We start from the raw sequence: 14436 nt of genomic DNA, 5'->3' as shown, positions 1-14436 counted from the left end.
TACTACTGACATAAACAGCAAGACATGATAGTTCATAAGAAGTCTTGCTACACCACCAAAACGCACCCATCTGCAGCGCTCAGACTCTCGTGATCCAGACGAGAATGACATTCTAAACAGAAGCAACTATTACATAGAAAGAGTGACATAGACGAGGATGACCAAATGACAAGGAATATGCATAACAAAAGAAAGAACTACCCATCCAGAACCAGCAGCAAAGACAACAAAGTCATTCGAAGAGATGATCCAACACCATCATAATTTGCAGCCCCGCTTCAGCGACCAGTGATCCGGAGACACCAGTACTCCACCCTTTCGATGCAACAGCCCAATTACCTATCAACCTGAAGGCTTGAACCACATCACTGCCTGTCGTAATTGAGACATCCAAGGATCAAAGTTAATCCGGATGCCTTTGTCATTCTCACCTTCTTTTGGCTGCAGGCTGTATCGTTGACAATCAGGGGAGTTTGCTCCCGAACTCCTAGGGCTCGCCGTGTAGACACAGTTTTCCATAGCAAACAGAGCCTCTCTGCCATCAAGGTCCTTGCCAACGGTGATCTCCTGGTTAATCGGATAATTGAGTCCGAGAAACAGAGAGTGTGAACCAAGGCTGTTTACCCGCCTCCAACTAAAAAATCCTAAAGGCCCCAACAAGCTGGTATCCTGCTCATAGACGTAACAGCCACTGTCCGGATACTCACGTATTACACGGTGCTTGTATACAGTGGGGTTTTTGCAATATAACTTTTCCGGCTCATGTGTCCGAATGATCATCAGTCTTTTGCCGTCGTCTGATCGAGCGAGGAACCAGTTGTGCTTCCCTGTTTTTGGCAAAGGTGGTGTGATTACAAAGGGCAGTAACTGTAGGGACACTGCATCATATCAAAAAGGACAGGCATTGTTAATGTAAGATCAGCATTGTTCAGAGTATGAGTAGGATAATGCAAGAAACAACATTGATATGTCCCTGTTGGAACTGGGAGGAAAATACAGGGAAATGTATACTGGGTTCGAAAATATAGAAGTGCCATGCATGGTTATACTCATGTTATCTCGCAATCGATTCTTCACAGGAAACTACCATGTCATGCATGTTATGTAATCATGTTCTGTCCTCACAAACAAATTCTTCAAGGTAACTAACAGACCATGCATTGTTATATACTCGTGTTCTGTGGGCAAAAATTTTGTGAGGATATTATTCTAGCCATTGATTGCTGAAGGGCGAATATAGGTATGTACACATGGTAAGCATTGCAGGATTTCACTACTTCCAAATATAGAGTTCTCCATATGCACATTTACTTCCCTAATGTATGGTTAGATGAAACCAACAGTGTGGTGCATGTTTCTACATCATGAAAATGAGGAAACTAACATGGCCATTGATACACACTCATATTTAGTAGTAGTATATAGATTACTGTAAAATAAGGATAATATCCATATATTCCTAACCGTTTGATTATTCAGGGTACAAATTGGCTGTAATGACATGGTCACAATCGCATGAATTAACTCATTCCAAATATAGCTGATTTACGGCGTCTCTAATATATTGCCATAGTTCTACTCAAATTCTGCTCAAACAGGGATATGCCAATCATCACAAAAAGTTCAAACAGTGTCATGGCGTCATCATTAACATGAGACGGAAACAACTTACACGCGCCGTCCCAGCAATACGTGGTGCCATCTGCTTTGTCGATCGCGTAGATGATGCCATTGTGTTCAATAGCATCACAGAAGTGTGTATCAGCTTTGACGATGATCCACTGCGAGCCGAGTTGTCTCCAGCTAAAGAAGGCACCGGCGTAAAGATAGGCGAGTCCGCGGTCGAACAAGGCAATTAGCTTGAAGTCTGCGTAATTCGCATGTCGTGTGGGCACTTGGCAGATTACAATCTTCTGCAAAACAAGGTCCGTCCAACTGACGTAGTAATCTAGATGACTTGGACCGCGATGGTAATACTCTATATAATCCAACGGAGGAAGGATAATCTCATGGGAGGTCTGGAAGTTCACGAGCACCAACTTTTTACCGTCTTCTCTGAAGGCAGCCATCCAGTGGGAGTTCATGCCGACCCAGTACATACCTGCCAAGAAGTTTCGGGCGATGGTGATCGGATCGATGTCGAGGGAAATGATGTACGGCGACACACTACATACCTGCAAAGAAGTTTCGGCTAATGGAGATCGGATTGAAGTCGAGGGGCATCATGCACGCCTCCGTATCATGGTGAGCCAATCTCGCAAGACCAGATAGCAGCAAGCAGGGTGTCTTGAAAAGCTTAGGCCTCGCTTCGACGATGGCCGTGTGCATGTCCCTCGAGCATGCAGCCAGCCGCAGGGCGGTCAACATATCCATACACGAACAACAGAGGTCGAGGATGTCACTGGGGAGATTGCTCCAATCGCGGCTCATATGGATGCTGCGCGGTTCGCGTTCGGCCATGGTGGAGTTTGGAAGGGGGCTTGATTTACGGGGGAGAAGGATGTCGGTGCTGGAGCGGCTAGCGAGGGAATAGTGGTACTGGGGGAGGCGAGTGAGGCGACGGTACACGGGGGCACAGTGAGATGGAGACGGAGACGGAGACGGAGAAGGAGATGGAGATGGAGTGGTGCTATGGGAGCGGAGAGGGAGACGAGGCGAGGCGCCAATGTGCTGTACAGCGGCGGTGACAGACTGCACAGTGCACAGGGTGAGGCTGACTTTGGTAACCCGAACACGCCGCCTCGCCTGGACTAGTGTCAGGCGCAGGGTGTTGTCACTTCACTGTGAGGACCGGATGAATAGTATTTTGACCATCAAGTGCACCACAGTTGTACTACTACTACTACTACTACTAGTAGTAGGAACATGAGTACTCCAGTATTGTATAGCGGAAATAGGTCTCCCGTGCTAGCATGCCTGTTCACTTCATCGTTCAGGTATCATCCATATTGCGAGCAGAACCAAATTCTCGTGCATGCCCAATCAACGCCCTGCCGCGATGCATGCAGTGGTCGTTCTGGTGCATCAAGGACGAAATGCAGATCGTTCCACACTTGAGAAGAGGAAAAATGGAAAGGTAGAACGCGGCAGCAGAGGAAGAGAACGCTGGCTAACGAGGCTGGGAGGGGATCGAGCAGGAAGTTAATGCTCCACGCCTAAAGGTTTTGGGAAAACCTGATTTTCATAAGGTGACTTATACTCACCTAAACGGAGGGAGTATTCCTTAACCAGAGAATGTTGTGTCTCCCACTCACGCGCTCAAAAAAAAGCTACGACACATTTTTTTATCTGTTTGCATAGGTCCCACCTATCAGGAAGGATGGGCACGTACACGAACAGGTACGACTCCTCAGTCTACCCGCATAGCCTTTTCGTTTAGTCTACCTAGCCGTCTAATCAACTGCCTGCACGCCACTTCTCCCATTTACTTCTCCATCGGGAACCGATTCGCCTCGGCTTCTTCACCTCCCCTTCGTCTTCATTTGCATCCAAACCCCACTGCGTTCACATTGTTTTAACCTCTTTAAATAATCATCTACTACTTCAGTTAGACTAGCCATCTAATCCTAATTCTCCAAACCATAGCCCTCCGTTCCAGCGGTTCCAAATGGCGAAAGAGATCGAGATGCAGGTTTTTAGCGTCCAACATGTCCTCGTCGAAGGCTCGATGCGCATAGTTGCCACCGTCACCGTCCACCCAAGGGTTGTTCGGCAGTGGATCAACAATGTATCCAACTCCCTCGAAAAGGTAGAGACGAGGGTCATCGGTCTCGACGCAGAGTACACGGAGCGTGCCCCTGGGAAGATCCAGCGCGCCGCCGTCCTTCAGCTGTGCCTCGAAGATGATGTTTTGGTGTACCACATCATACACTCGCCCTCCATACCAGGTGAGCTTCACGATTTCTTGTCTCGGGAGGACGTATACTTCTGTGGGGCAGCCATCGAAGGGGACAAACAGAAGCTGGAGCCGTACAACCTTGATTTGAAAAGCATCGCTGACCTACAAACCAGAATCAAAATTCCTGTAGAAGATTGTGCTAAACAGACACCATCCCTATTCGACGTAGCAAATTTTGTGCTCGGTACAAATCTTCAGAAGGGTGACGAGACGGTGGCATTAAGGTCGTCTGGATGGGAGAATTATCCCTTGACGTACGAGCGGATAAAATATGCTGCCCTCGATGCCCGTGTGAGTTTCGAGATAGCTGCAAGGTCCAAAGAGCTTGTTGCGAAGCCGTCTCCCACAGAGAATGAGAACAAGAAGAAGAAGAAGAAGAAGAAGAAGAAGAAGAAGAAGAAGAAAACGCTGCACCAGCAGGAGGGCATTATGGATGGATGAACTATTTCCTCTCTTGTAAAAAAAATTATTCCCTCTCGGTGTATATTGATATAGATGGACTATTTCGATGGTGTGCATGTCTTTGGAACAGAGTAGTAGCGTGGGTCCGCTTGACTATAAGGAACTATTTATCCGCATATATAGCTTTCTCTGCTACTCCTTCCAGTGATCGGTATGCAGTGCATGTGTCCGTAGACATGACAGCTTGTCCATGGAAGTTCAACTACGGCGACCATCACGTTTCATCTCGCGATTCCCACGACGCCTCTCCAACCCACGGCACCACGCCCCCCGACGTGCGCCTCACCCCTCTCGGCCGCACCGCCCCTCTGCCTTTGTGTGCATGACATGTGGGCCACCTAAAATGCGGCGAGCATCAAGTTTCTACCACAGCCACCCGCGATTCCCACGACGCCGCTCGAACCCATGAAACCACACGTCCCCCGACCTGCGGCTCACCCCTCTTGGCCCCACTGCCCCTCTGCCTTCGGGAGCATTACATGTGGACCAGTCACCTATCGGGTCCACATGTTATTGACTCAAAGGTAGGTGTAGTAAGGCGCTGAAGCTCAGTCCCGACGGCCCTGAGAGGGAAATGTAACTCCTGCGCCAGGGCTTGTGGTGCTCCCGCAGCACGAACTCGTGCCAAACTCGAGATTTGTTTCTTTACTATACATGCACGCAACGATTTAATGGACATTGTAATCTCAACATGTGATGGGGAGCTCTAAATTTGAATTTGAAACTTATAAAACGAAAAGATTCAAAACAAATAAACTGGGAGAGAGGGAGTATATCGTAGGATGTGTCCCATACAAAATAAGTCCCCTGGTTTGTCACCGCGAAGATGCGGTTAGAAAGGAGCACAGCGTCTTCCTACTCGTACGGCAACAAATCGGCCGCAGACAGCATGGTCCGCCTTTGACCGCCATGTGCAAGGTTCGTGCTATCTTATTCAATCTCACCGTGGTTCCATCGTACCAATTCATGCGGTGGCCCGTTGCATGGCTGATCCCAATGTTGGACAAAGGTTCTACGGGAACGGTGTCACCGTTGTAAATGTTGTGCAAATTGATGTTGGTACCCTCCCGTACATATGCAAGCCAATCTCCACTCGCACCGAGCCTAGCCTGTGAAACAGTGGGCAGGGGGAGAATTAGGAAATGGACACGGAAGTAGTCTTTAGAATGCATTTACTACGTGATCAAACTCATCTTACCTGCTCATCGGAGGAAATCCGAGTGCCCCTCAACGTCGGCATCTCAAGGGGCGTCAACTTGCAACTACGGCCACGCCGCGCTGGAGAGACCCCCAAGGAAACATCCTCGTGCGTTCCACGGAACATCAAGATGCATTTGTATGAGTAGTTTATCTTGTGAGAGAAAAGGATGAACGAGGGAAGGCCTCTAGAGATAGAGATGGACACTACTACTACCAATGTGCTGGCCCGTGCGTTGCAATGGATCCAAACTAGTAGAATAATACTTGTTCACGTGCTTGAAATATAAACACTCTAGTTTTGATATACATGTGTCAGCAGACACGACAGCTTGTCCATGGAAGTTGAACCACGGCGACCATCACGTTTCTTGTTTCTACCACTGCCACACCCACACGCGATTCCCACGACGCCGCTCCAACCCACGGCACGACGTCCCCCGACGTGGACATGGATCCTCTGACGTGGCTATCACTGCCTTGCCCTGCCTTTCCTTCGCTGACAGGTGGGACCCATGCTTATGGGTCCCACATGTCAGTGACAGAATGGTAGGATTGTTCGTGCCCCTCATCCCTCTCGGCCCCACCGCTCCTCTGCCTTTGTGTGCATGACATGCGGGCCAGCTGAACTGCGGCGACCATCAACTTTCTACCACAGACACACCCGATTGGACGCGGTTTGCCTGCTCCGCTGCTGTGCTCCGATCCGTACTCCCGCACCATCGAATTTTCATCCAGCGGCTGTGACACATTTCGTCCCGGGCATCAATCCTCAGCTGGAGTACTTATGTACTACAGGTAGTACCCGCCGGTGTGGCCATCTACGCCTCGTAACGCCCCGACGCCCAGCTGTGGCACCCTCGCCACGGCCACGCCACCACCGGCCGGTTCATCTCGAACGAGTGAGTCGCGAACCACGCCACCACCATGAGAATGACATGTGGGCCAGCCGCATTTAAGGTCCGCATGTCATTGACTCATAGGCCGGGCACTAAGCCACTGAAGTTCGGTCCCGTGGGCCCCGAGAGGGAAATGTAACTCCTGCGGCAGGCCTTGTGGTGCTCCCGCAGTACGAGCTCGTGCCAAAACTGGAATTTGTTTCTTACTACTACCAACTAGTACTAGTAAGGTACACGTGCATTGCACGCATGAGATTCTGGTGGTTTGTGCATTATGCTTCTACATGTGGAGTTTTCTGGATTCTAACATGTGGCAAAATCTGGTGGAATGTAAGGTTAGGCAAGTTTGATTAACTTAGGTGAGTGTTTGGTTCAAGCCACACCTTAGGCAAGCCACACTAAGGCCCCACATGACATACACACAAAAAATGTGGCAAGATTCCCTTAGGCTTGCCAACTTGTGGCTCTCATTTTGAAGAACTAATAACTTTGCCTAAGCTTAGTTGTGGCAAAGTTAGTCATGAATTAAGTTCAACCATGGAGTCTTCTAGATTATACATGTGGCAGAATCTGGTGGATGATATCCAACGGCCAGTAGTGCTCGGATTTGCCATCTTTGTACCGTCGGATTGGCTTCATCCAACGACCAACTTTCAAAGTTTTTCACACACTATATAGGGGGTATAGATATAGATGTGCCGGTCCGTTGCAATGGATCCAAAGTATATCTATTTAGTGGAGTGCACTCTAAACACATTATCTATTTATTTTTCTCTAACCTTCCGTAGCCATGCAACCAAGCCACATAAGCTTCATGGGTGCCCCCCACATCATATTATTCATACTACGTTGATTGAAAAAAAGATAAATCACCCAAAACAAGATCTTCCCGTTTTTTGTTCCTACGATGTTGTGCCGTGCACGTACCTACTAGTTGTATAGTGGTAGTACTAGTAATATAGTATTAGGAGTACAAACTTGGTACTAGTAGGAGTAGTACTAGTACGGAATGCTCCTACTCTATCAACGAGCCCCGTCTGACACCAAATTTCTTGGCTTCCGTGCTACAGCTAGATCTTCCCCTCGTTTCTGTTTTCCAACCCGGCGGCGGGCGGGGTGTCGGTTTGCTCAACGGCGGTCCCACATGAAAGTGAAAATGCTAGGCAACACGCCTTCCCTAAGCTATGTGTCGTGCCGGACGGGCCGTGTTGTACTCCCGATTCCCGGGTGTGTGGGGGATGCGACGCGAACACGGCAGGCCTTTTCCTTTTACTAGCAATGTGCCCGTGCGCTGCGACGGATCCAAAGTAGTAGAATAGTAGTATTTGTTCACAAACTTGAAAGAAATCACTATTGTTTTGATATACTCCTAATATATTACTCCCTCCGTACCTAAATATTTGAATTTTTGAGATTTCAAATGGACTATCACATACGGATTATATAGACATATTCTAGTGTTTCTAGCAAGATGCCCGCGCGTTGCACGAAGTTGATGGAAAAGGTAAGCACAACTTATAAATTGACGGATGGAGTACTAGTTACATGATGCATATAATTAAGCAAAGGGATCGCATATGTCGGTATTGACTAGAACGAGAATGCAACAACACAATAAGAATTAAGGTCATGATGATGCGATCGCAGTGGTGGTTACAGAAGGCAAGAAGAAAGATGGATCCACGAACGTACGACCTCCTCCTCCTCAACTTAGTGCGCCGGGCCACCGACCGGCGGCTACGGAGCTACGGCTTTTGTGGTGAGGTCGAGGTGCTTCTCAGCAAAGGCATCCAAGGCTTCCAGCCGGTTGAGGAAGGCCAACGTCGTAGCGTCCTAACTGGCCTTGTAGGTACCTATGTACATGATTTGCTCGTACACGTGGATGTGTAGGTCGATGAATTCTTGCAGGGCGAGGCGCCTCGTGGCGAGCGCGACCTCCAGGTGGACATACTTCGTGGCTTCGGCGAGCAGTCGCAGGGCCACCAGTGCTTGAAAGAGTGGCAGGCAATGAGGAGCCCGGACGCGCGGAATGGAGGAATACGGCAATGTCGTCCGCGAGCTTCTTGAGGACGGTGAACTTGTTGCTGGTGGCAACGGTCATTTGGTCCAACTGAGAGTCGTAGTTGGCGTCGACGGCGGCCATCCACCAGTCGGTCTCCAACACCGTTTGGAGACGATCCTGGGCGCCATGCGGCAGGCCGGCATCGTGGACCATCTGGCGCAGCTGCTGGCCGCTCACGCGCATCGCCGCCATGGGTCTGAAGTGAGCCCTTTTGCACTTAGTGTAGGTCCTTAGGCAAATGCTTAGGTGCATACGATGTGGTAGATGCATTGGAATGGAGGGGCGCCTTTATATGAGGGCAGTGAGGGAAAACTGCGTTGCATTCACATCGTGCAACCTCTTTTCTCGGACCTCCTCCCTTTACTTCCCTCATGCATTAATTGAAGGAGGATGCATTGGTCGTTCAACATATCGGGAACCACTACTCCCTCCCTCGTCTGCATTAAAGCCGTATCGGGAACTGCGCCGCCCGCTGTGAAATCGAATACTCCCTCCGTCTAGGTGAGTATTAAGTCATCTTACGAAAACCAAATAGTAAACACATAGGTGTGGTGCATTAACTCTCACGTTGTTTCTTATTTTTTGACATAAATAGAGGAATCAACCAAGAAGAGATGTGGGGCTTGTATGCTTTTAATGACTTGAGACTATCAAACATGACATGTAGTGGTCAGGTCGTTGCACAAGAACAAATACAACCGACGTCAGCACACACGCATCTTATAGCATCACATCCAATGGCTATAAAAGATGAATGAGACCAAATTATATCTCATCTAGATGATTTCTAGCAAAACTATATTAATAATACTTAGTACTCCTGCGCCATGTATCATACTATATTAGTATCATGTAGTACTTTATTTATTGCCATGTATGACACATAGTTCACGAGCGCTCTCTATATGTACCACCTTTTTTTTAATTTCAAGTTTTGCTCCATGGTGCAATCCATCAATACTACTACTGTACAAAAGTGGAGTATATACATTTTTTAAAAGGCTAGAGGGCGGGGCAGTCTAGCTCGGTCGGTTTCACGAGAGGCGAGGGCCTTTGTGATTTGATGACTCATTAATGGTATCAAATCGAATAGTACTGCGCCGCCCGTTGCACGCCGGCGCCTCCGTTAAAACCCTCTGTTAAACCCGCATGCAAACCGAGAATTCTACTCCGGCCACATGTCCGTTCATGAGCGGGCCGAAATTAAATGCAACACCGGCCGAGCTCCTCCCGTCCGCCCTCACTTTAAACGAGGCCATACGTCGGCCAAGCTCCTACCATCCGCCCTCTATTTACACGAGGCCAGACAGACAACGGGCAAGAATCGCACCCCTCCTCCGCTCCCCCATCTCCTCCTTCACCATTTTCTCCACTCTTCCGATGGCTTCCGATGAGCCATTCTCTGGCATATTACTCGGCTGGGTGGCCCGCCGAGCCCTCCGGATACGGGCGAGGCCGCTCGGTGCTTCACCAACCTCGCTTGGACCAATGGAGCCAGTTGCCGCCCCAAGCAGGCACGTGGTTCAGCAACTCGCCGCTCCAGTTCAGCTTGATGAGGAGTGGCGAGTTGCTCCACGCTGGCACGGCGACGAGCACGCCGGTACGGGCGCCGTCGCTGCCGCGTCGTACCGCGCCACCAGTGTCTGCGGTGGCCATGCCTCCCGTGTCTGTGGGTGCGCCTCCCGCGCCTGCGGCAGCGCCATGCAGGCAGAGACAGAAGCCAGGTGTGTGGAGAGCGACGAGTCGGTGGCCAGCTTCTCCGTGTCCGCCGCCATCATCGAGGAGAGGTAGAACACGGGAGGCCGTTGCCACTTGGGACCCATGAAGGCCAGCACCGAGGCGACGACCGCGGATTCAGGTGGTTTCCTTGCTGCTCCGTCTCTTCCGAGGACCTTCGTCGATCCCGCAAGTGTCTGCCAGACATGAGGAAGACAAAGGGATCCGCGGGCGGCCATTTAGAACTAAAATAAGTCTAGATATATCCATTTCTAGGACAAGTATTTCCGGACGGAGGGAGTATTAATTATACAAGAGAGCCGGATTGGCACCTCTTAGTTCATGTAAATGTAATGAAATCCATCATGTTTATATGAAGATCCGGCTTTTTTATACGAAATCCTTCATGCTTATATGAAATCAGTCCGTGTTTGCACGAATTTCATCTGGTTGGTTAGAGTTGTAAAAATGTATGCCGCTGGCGTTTGATGTCGTCCTCCGCGGAAGGAAGCGGGAGGAAATTTGCCGGCTGCCGTTGGAGATGCTCTTTATGCTGGAAATAATAGAGTGACATCCAATCCATTTGAGTTAATTGCCTGTATGATTGTCCCTCTATAAAAAGTTAATTGCATGTACAGTGTACACGTGACTTGCAGGGTGGCTACAGCTTCGTACAGAAAGTTAAAAAGAAACAAGTCCATCCTTAATATTCTAAGTACTCTGTGGGTTCCACTGTCAGTACAGTAGCGAAAGAAGTATATATTAAATAAGTAGAGTAATATATAATATAAAAATCTAAAGTTAAAAGACAGAATTCGAACTCATGTCATCGCGTTGCGAGCATCCGGCGCTAACCAGCCCAGCACATTTTTGTTGTAGACCATGCTGGAGATATATCTCCATGTCTACTCTTATATATACTCCATTCGTTCCTAAATATTTGTCTTTTTCAGATTTCAAATGGACTACCACATACGGATGTGTATGTAGACATATTTTAGAGTGTAGATTCACTCATTTTGCTACGTATGTCTTTTCAGGAAGGGGTCAGATTTGTCCTTGATTTATTTATGAGGTATCCAGATGGCACTGCACCGCCAAGAAAAGAGGGTAACATCAAAATTATGGACTACTTTTTTGAGTATGTTGGTAAGGTCCGGTCATAGTCACTTGTTGAAATCTCTAAAAAGACAAATACTCCCTCCGTCCGGAAATACTTGTCATCAAAATGGATAAAAGGAAATGTATCTAGACGTATTTTAGTTTTAGATACATCTCTTTTTATCCATTTTGATGACAAGTATTTTCGGACGGAGGGAGTAGAAAACAGAGTTGGTGATGATGGTGTGCGTGCCATCCTGCAATATAGGCCGTCGGATTTATATCTAACGGATAGGAAAGAAACTATGGCAATTTTGCAAAAATATACCCACACGTCTCTCCACGTTCGCAAATAAGGCCTTCCCTCGTTCAGCCTTTTCTCTCACAAGATAAACTACTCATACAAATGCATCTTGATGTTCCGTGCAACGCATGGGCAGCTAGCTAATTTCTTTTAAAATAGTTGCTGCGATAATTGGGTTGAAGTGATATATTTTATGTCTGCCCCGAATGATTTCAGATTCACTAGTAGTAACAAAGAAAAGGTTGCCTTGTTAATTAACAGAAAACAGGGTGAAAACTATCACATGAGGCCGGTAAAAACAAGGCACACTGGGTTCAGCGTCATCGTCACTACAGCTGTGCGCACGCGAGAAGTCTACATATCGAGGGGGCTACCGAGCGAGGCACCGAGACACAATGTTTGAGAGAGAAACGAATTGACAGATTATGATCAGATCAAGTTGTCACCCTTCTGCTGTCATTGTTGGGGGGGGGAGGGAGAGAAAGACGTATCGAGAGTGTGCGCGGTAGGCACAGAGGCACAACTAGCGAGTGTGTGTGTGTGTGTGTGTGTTTGAAAGAGGAGTAGATAGATTATTATCAAGATCGATGTGCCACCCTACTCCTTCGGTGCCGGGTAGTGTGTGTTTGTGTGTATGTTTGAGAGAGAATCCAGTCGATAGATTAGTATCAAGATCGAGGTGTCACCTTACTCCTTCGGTGCCGGGTAGTGTGTGTGTGTGTATGTTTGAGAGAGAAGCCAGTCGATAGATTAGTATCAAGATCGAGGTGTCACCCTACTCCTTCGGTGTTGGGAAGTGTGGTGTGTGTGGGGGGGGGGGCAGTGACACTCACATATCTCTACTCTTATAAAAAACAGAGTTGGTGATGATGGTGTTCCTGCCATCCTGCAATATAGGCCATCCGATTTATATCCGACGGACAGGAAGGAAAATATGGCAATTTTGCAAAAAGATACCCACACCCCTCTCCGCATTTGCAAATAAGGCATTCCCTCGTTCATCCTTTTCTCCCACAAGATAAACTTCTCATACAAATGCATCTTGATGTTCCGTGCAACGCATGGGCATCTTGCTAGTAGGGAGAAGGAGTTTGTGTGACACATATCTAGCTATATTAAGGGATAGGTAGATAGCATATGTGTGAGAGACATTATTATACTTTGAGACATTAGTGGCTGTGGGTGGGCGGAATTAAAGGGGTGGGCGTGTTAGACATAGAGAGCGTGTGTGTTTCTGTGTGAGAGACTTGTAGGACGGGGTAGAAAGACGAATTTAACCCTGACGGAGGGAGAGAAATACACGAAGTGCGCGTGTGTGATTCCGATGCCCACAGGGAAATGAGATATGTATGCGTGTGAGAGAGATTGCACAATTCATTCACGTATCACTATCTAGCGATCGTGGACGTGCATCGCTTGAACATAAGTCAATATCTACTTCGTATCGTGGCCAAAGGTACAATATCGATTCAACACTATAAAGATTGGACACTCACATATCACATTTTTTCTATTTAAATAAACCTTTTCAGTTGTGCATGCCAAAGTTACAGTGATGTTTCTTCAAACAACCAATGTAGCTATCATGTACATGCACCGTTGTTACTATTGCATTCAAATTCATTAGTCTTGGATGATTTAAGTTTCTATTTTGAAGTAATATATGTAATATTCATATATGAATTCAACGGGTACGCAATTTATGAAATGGAGGCTATGTAATCATATGAGGTAACACTTTTAAGTAGCTAACTACAATATCCATTTCTTTTTGTGCGCCTCTACACTAACACGTCAATGCATTATGTTTAAAGTAAATAACCAATGGCACTAAATTATCTATTTACACGATAAATACATAGGTTGAGCGTTTGATCCCTTTTTTTGTGAACGCGCCACTACACCCGTATGATTGGCCGCGCCCATGAGAACGTCCAAGTTATCGGTGCATTATCCTGAGTTATTGTCTTTTTTTCCGGGGTGGACTTCACACCAGTTATTAACTGCTGACGCGTGCCCCGTGTACACAGTCTAGCATGACCTCTGCACTAGCACGGTCGAAAATTAGTTGAATCTGGATACGAATAATCCCGCGGGCGGCAAAATCTCCCGCCTCCTTCTAAAATTTCCGCCACCTTAGTCTTTAGCATGCGAAATCCCCCTTTTGTCCTTGGTGCACGGAGACCAACAGTTACAATACCGCCCTCATCTACATGATAGGTCGGGGCTGCTTTGGTAACTTCCGATTCCCCCCACTACGCGGCACCCCCGTTCCCTCTCCCCCTCCCGCAAAAGCGACTAACTCCACAGCACCAAAGCATCTTACATCATGTCGTCCATACTTCATCGCCCTTTCTCCCCTCTTGAAACCCTAGACTGCTCATCCACCGGCGTACCATAGCCCATTCACTGCCAGCGGCGTCCACCTCGCCGGATCTGCTTCGGCGGCCGCATCTACCCGTCCCACCTCCCCTAGAAACAAGTAGACTGCTCATCCACCACTGTACCACAGCCCATTCAATGTCGGCCTTGTCCACAGCACCGGATTTCCTTCGCCGGTACTCTCGTCAACCGCCACGCATCTGCAGCGGCTCATTCCTACTCCCCACCGGAGACGCTTCGTCCACACCCCCCGGAGCCGCCCCACCGATGCCCTCATTGACGGCCTCTGATCCTCTTCGCTGACACCTTCCTCGACCCTACTGGAGCCGCTTCACCGACACCTTCCTCAACCCTACTGGAGCCGCTTCGCCGACACCATCATCAACCCTACCAGAGTAGCTTCGCCTATACCATT

Source organism: Triticum aestivum, chromosome 6B, assembly GCF_018294505.1.
Source record: "Triticum aestivum cultivar Chinese Spring chromosome 6B, IWGSC CS RefSeq v2.1, whole genome shotgun sequence".
Classification (NCBI taxonomy): Eukaryota; Viridiplantae; Streptophyta; class Magnoliopsida; order Poales; family Poaceae; genus Triticum; species Triticum aestivum.
The sequence above is the reverse complement of the archived record's forward strand: the minus strand, read 5'-3'. Positions refer to the sequence as shown.